This window comes from Melozone crissalis, unplaced genomic scaffold (genome assembly GCF_028551555.1).
Source record: "Melozone crissalis strain CALT ecotype California unplaced genomic scaffold, PUWL_Pcris_2 ptg000073l_1, whole genome shotgun sequence".
NCBI classification, from domain to species: domain Eukaryota; kingdom Metazoa; phylum Chordata; class Aves; order Passeriformes; family Passerellidae; genus Melozone; species Melozone crissalis.
In genome coordinates, this window is record NW_026535850.1 from 3,316,513 (window position 1) to 3,322,764 (window position 6,252).

The 6,252-nt window shown below is 49.0% G+C and overlaps 1 pseudogene; it reads left to right on the plus strand.

The window, feature by feature from the left end:
* The first annotated feature begins 206 nt into the window (after positions 1-206).
* Positions 207-4,172, plus strand: LOC128946043 (zinc finger protein 239-like; annotated as a pseudogene).
* The last annotated feature ends 2,080 nt before the right edge of the window (positions 4,173-6,252 follow it).

A 6,252-nucleotide genomic window follows, 5' to 3' on the forward strand; every position in this document is an offset into this window, starting at 1 on the left:
GGAGGGAGCAGCCCGAGGAGGAGCAGCAGCAGGGCCAGGAGCATTGCGGGGTTCCACGGCGAGCCCGCAGCTCGGCTGGGCCCGGCAGCATCGCATTGCCCCGCGTCCCGCAGGTGAGCGCCGAGGGGAAGCGGCAGCTCCGGGAGGGTTTTTGGGGGGGAAGAGGGGGATTTTGCTGGGGTTTGGACCTTGCCGATTCCGGAGTTATGAAAAGTGCGTATTATATGGCTCTATGCAGATATTTACTGTGGGAATCCATAAAATCAGAGGGGTTTGGGAAAGCTGCAAAAGGCAGGCCTCAGAGACAGCAGAACTGTGAGTAGAGCGCAGCCATGAGATAGGTCAGCAGAAAAATTGTTTAAACTGTAGAAAAAGCAAGGGCAAATAGAACAATGCCCTGTGTATTAACGCTTGTCTGAATAGCTCTCTAAGCTGCAGAAAGTTTATCTAGCAAGATATTAGGAAAGTTGAAGCTTAAGAATGGAGCTCAGTGCGTTATGTTTTAAGGCTTACAAGCAGGTATTGTTTTCGAAATAAGCAAGCATTGTTTTAAGCAAAGGTATGTGTGCTTATGGTGTGTGAAAAACGGCAATCACTTGTTTTTAAAATTTTAAAAGTTTAATAGCAATAAAATAGTTCTACAAATAGTAATATAATTAGAGTAATAATAATTTAGACAATTTGAATTAGGACAATACGAGACAACAAATATAAAGAGTTACGGACGTCTGGGTACCTTTTTCTGGGCAGCACGAGCCCGAAAAAGGACCCCCGCTAATGAAGATTAACCCTTAAAAACAATAGCCCATTGCATATTCATACACCTCATAGATGACGCATAAATTCCATTCAAACATTCAAACACAGGATTCTGTGGTTCTGGTCAGTGTCAGCTTCTTCCTCTGAATCCTAACAGCACCTTCGAGGCAGGAAGAAGTTCTTTTCTTCTGATAAGAGAGCAATAAATTCTTTTTCTCTGAAAGATTTAGGTGTCCTGTGGCTGCTATCTCACTGCAAGTCCTTTCTTTAAAAAAGTATCCTACATAGCATTGTTTCTATGTTAACAATTTTTATAACCTAAAACTATATTTAACACGGTACTTAAGAGAATTAATACAGCATTACTTTCTAACGCAACACATATAATATTCATTTTAATATTTGCAAAAAGCCAATCATAAAATACAGGCATTTTCACATTTACCATATGTATTTTGATGTATTGATTAGTAGTGCTGTATTAACAGTTTAATAATAAATGTAGTCTTGTAATTAAAAGGAAACTTTTGTAGTTAAAAGAAGAACTATTTCAGTGAGGTTTTTTTAAAGAAAGGAATGAGGCACTCGCACCAGATAGCAGACGCAGGACACCTGAATCTTTCAGAGAAAAGAATTTATTGCTCTCTTATCAGAAGAAACAAACTTCTTCCCACCTCAAAGGGGCTGTTAGGATTAGAGGGAAGAGGTTGATGATGGCCAGACAGAATCCTGTGTTTGAATGGAATTTATGCATCATGTATGAAGTGCATGAATATGCAATGGGCTATTGTTTTTAAGGGTTAATCCTTTGCTAACGGGTGTCCTTTTTCGTGCTAGTGCTGCCCAGAAAAAGGTACCCAGATGTCCGTAACTCTTTATATTTGTTGTCTCGTATTGTCCTAATTCAAATTGTCCAAATTATTATTACTCTAATTGTATTAGTATTTGTAGAACTATTTTATTACTAATAAACTTTTAAAATTTTAAAAACAAGTGATTGGCATTTTTCACAGGAGTTGAGTCCCAAATATATTTTGGTGTCGCTGGGAGAGGTATTTTTAATTCATTTGATGAGGGGATATTTTTGGATCTCTCAGGAATGCAAAGGGGAGCAGGGGAAGTGTTGAGTGCCTGGAGTGGAGGGATGCTGGGGAAAGGGGACCCTGGAACATCTGATATAAAATTTCAATGGTCAATCCAAATTTTACTTCTATACCTTTTATTTTAAAGCAAGCAAGCAGCGCTGGGTGGCCGGGGAGTCACTGCTCCACTCACAGCACACACAGTTCAGTAAAGTATATATACTGTTTTTAAGCCTACAAAGCAGTTTCCAATGTGCTTGGTTAGTCCAAATTAGCAAATATCAATAAGCTGGGAGCAGTAATTTCATAATATTTCTAGGTTATCCTTGATTCCTATCCTTGTGGTTGTCTGGAGGGAGGCCTTACACTGGTGTCTGCTACATGATTTTGTCAAGTGCATCAAGCTTTTTATTATACATAAGCTTTTAATTGCTTTGTTGCAATATCTCTTAACTTTACCCCAACTTCCTCTAATTTATTCTAAGCATCAGTCATCTTGCTACCTCATCTCTTTTGCTCTACTATACTTCTTTGATTTTGATGCTTTTTTTGGCTGTTTGGTCAGAAAGTTTCAAAACCTTTCTTTGTGTCTGTTTTGGACACAGCAGATAGAAGCATTTGCTGATTCCATTGCCAATTGGCACAAATCACAAAAACAATTTCCACAGAATCAGGGGAGGGTAAGCCCTGGGACACCCCCCAAAACCCCCTCATCATGCCTGAGCAGGACCCGGGAGAGGGGGAATGCCCAGGACCCACAGCCCCCCCAGCAGCTCTGAGAAGAGGGACCCCCATAACCCCAAAGTGAGGACACTGGAAACAGGGAACTCCTGGGAGAGGTTTTTGGACTCCTTGATTTTTGGAGGTATTTCTGGCCACCAGACGTCTGGTGACTTCTAGAGATGGACTTGCCCAGTGGGACCTCCGAAGGCAGTGCACTCACATCTTGTTTTTCCCCCAAATCAGGATTTCCCATTCCCAAACCTCATCTGGATGGAGAAGGCTGTGAGGAAGAAGAAGATGCCCCAGGGCACTGAGGCAGGTGAGGAGGAAGTCAGTGCCCCTTTTCCCCTCTGTCCTGCTCCATCTCCCACCCCAGCACGGCCCCAGCTGCAGCACAGCCCCACTGCTGATGCTGTCCAGCCAGGGATGCACTGGGGGGATCCCCTTTCCCCTTCCCTCTGGCACGGAGGCAAATCCCATCCTCTTCTTGTCCTTCCTCCCCCAGGGAAGGAGCTGAGGATGGGGACCAGGGAGGACAAATCGCCACAGCAGAACCTGGTGGAAGAGGCCGTTTTGAGTGGCTCCAGGGTACAGGAGTCCACTGGGGAGGAAAAGCCCCGGAGATCCCTCAGGAGGAGGGGCTGCAAACCCAGCCCAGGGTGCTCCGAGGAGGAAAGACTCAGCCTGAGCCAGGAAGGCAGCCAGAGATGTGGCCAGAGCGCTGAGGTGGTGGTCCATGAGCAGCTTGATGATGGCAAGAAGCCCCACCAGTGCTTGGAATGTGGGAAGAGTTTCGGCAGGAGCGACCACCTGCTCATCCACCAGAGGACCCACACCGGGGAACGGCCCTATGAGTGTGGGGAATGTGGGAAGAGCTTCAGGATCAGCTCCCACCTGATCGTCCACCAGAGGATCCACACCAATGAACGGCCCCACAAGTGTGGGGAATGTGGGAAGAGCTTCAGGATCAGCTCCCACTTGATCGTCCACCAGAGGATCCACACCAATGAACGGCCCTATAAATGTGGAGAATGTGGGAAAGGGTTCAGGAGGAGCTCCAGCCTGAAACTCCACCAGATGATCCACACTGGGATACAACCCTTTGTGTGTGGGGAGTGTGGGAAGGGCTTCCGTGACAGCTCCCGCCTGATCATCCACCAGACAATGCACACTGGGGAGTGCCCCTACACGTGCTCAGAGTGTGGGAAGAGCTTCATCGAGAACTCCAGCCTGATTCTGCACCAGAGGATCCACACTGGGGAGAGGCCCTACAAGTGCAGGGAATGTGGGAAAAGCTTCAGTCAGAGCACTAGGCTGATTCTGCACCAGAGGATCCACACCAGTGAGAGGCCTTACAGGTGTGGGGAATGTGGGAAATGCTTCAGGCAGAACTCTAAGCTGATTGCCCACCAGAGAATCCACACTGGGGAGAGACCCTATGAGTGTTCTGGGTGTGGGGAGAGGTTTCAGAGCCGATACCGTCTCCTCAAGCATCAGCAGATTCACACAGAATAGAGGCCCTTCTGCTGCCCTGACTGCAGGAAGGGCTTTTAGAAAAACTCCACCCTTGTCACCCACCAGCGGATCCACACTGGGGAGAGGCCCTGACAGTGTCCCAAGTGTGGGAAGAGCTTCTCCCAGAACTGTGCCGTGACCCAACACCAAGGGAGGCAGCAGTAAGGGATGCCCAACAAGTGCCCTGTGTGCAGGAAGAGTGTTACCTTGATTTTCAAAGATTTTCTGAGCCTTCTAATGTTTACATTCTTGTAGCAAACTTTCTCAAACACTTTCTGTAAATAACTTCTTGTTCAGCATTCTTTTATAGAAGAAGAAAAATTTGATGGACTGTTGGTTTGTCCAGTGTCATTGGAGAGGTGGCACTTTCACCCTCCAATCCATGGTCGCTTTTAGAAAACTATAAATGTTGGAGTCAGGAAATAAACTTCCCTTTTCTTCCCCTTGAGAGCAGCAGTGTGTGCGCTCGTGTTGTTTTGTGTCCTGCAGTGACAGGAAGAGCTTTGAGCGCTGCTTCAACTCCATCCCCCATTGGGGACCCCCACTGGATGGTCCACAGTGATCCTTGCTGGGCAGAGACTTGGTCATCCATGGTCCTGGTGATCCATGTTGGGAAGACACCTGGCTGGTGGTCTCCACGTCTTCCTGGCTCCCCTTGGGCACTTGGACACGGCCAGAGAAAAATCCATTGGGATGCAAACAGACATCAGAATTTCACAGGGGACAGCACAGTTTTTTACTTTCGACCCCAAAAAAGTCTCATCTTTTGCATCCTATCATTTTTCGGGTGGCATCCAGAATTCCAAATGGTGTTGGAGGTCTTTTCCAACCCGAATCATTCCATGATTCTAATTCTCTCTGGCCCACCAGCATCTTCCACAGCCAAATGGTGATTGATTGGGGCAAAACCCAGGATTTTGGAGACAATGGAGTGGAAATCTTTCTAGAAAAGGTCCTTTCTACCCGCCCGGGCACACGGATACTCAGCCAGCATGGACCCGTAAATGCTTTTATTTTGGCCTTTATTTTCTTTCATTTTTCATTATCCTTCACCCAACATTGGGGTAAATATAAAGACATTTAACTCACACACACATGGTGACATTGTGGGACATGGGTGGGGACATGGTGGGGATGGGGACAAGGACCTGGGTGGGGACATGGTGGGGATATGGTGGGGATGGGGACAAGGACCTGGGTGGGGATGTGGTGGGGATGGAGTCAAGGACCTGGGTGGGGATATGGTGGGGATGGGGACCAGGACATGGCTGTGGATGGCGATATTGGGCATGGGGGGTGTCACAGATAGAGATGCTGACATGGGGCTCTATGGCCATGGAGGAGGACATGGGGGACATGGCCATGGATGGTGACACAAGTGGCCTAGAGACAAGTCCATGGGTTGACATGTCCATGCCATGGGGTGTCCCATGGCCAAGGACAACACATCCCCACCACCACCATGATACTGTCCCTTTCATGCTACCATTTATTCCCTGCTCCTCCCCACTGTCACCCCACTGTGAACCCAGCTAGGGACAGGGGTGGCACTTGGGGACACTCCTGTCCCCACTCCAGCACATGCCTGGGGCCAGCAGAGAAGGGGAGGAAGGACGACGGGGACCGTTCCTTGCTGTTCTCCGGACTGAACCTTAGAGGACTGAACACCTGGGGTGACACCGACACAGTCACACCGAGGGGACACAGCTGTCACCACCATGGTGACAGGGACACCTCATAGGGTGGCCCTACCTCAGGCTTGGGCCAGAGGTCTGGGTTGTGGTGGGTCCTGTAGATGCTCATCAGGCAGATGACCCCTGGTGGGATGGGAATGGCCACTTTAGGGACAGCAGATGAGGGTGGGTGGTGACACTGGGGACACCCTGGCCATGCCATACCCTTGGGGATGACACGGCCATCACGCAGGGGGATGTCCTCAGTGCAGCGCCGGGACACAGCAGTGACAGGAGGGTGCAGCCGCAGGCTCTCCTTGATGCACATGGTGGTGAAGGGCAGCTGGGACAGGTCGTCCCTGGGGACAAGCGGGGGTGGCACCGTGTCCCCGAGCCACATGACCGGGGTGGCCTGGGGACATCTCACCATTCAATGTCTGCAGTGTCCCGGCCAGCCAGGAGCTCCTGGACCTGCTGGCGGCATCGCTCCTGGTGCTCAG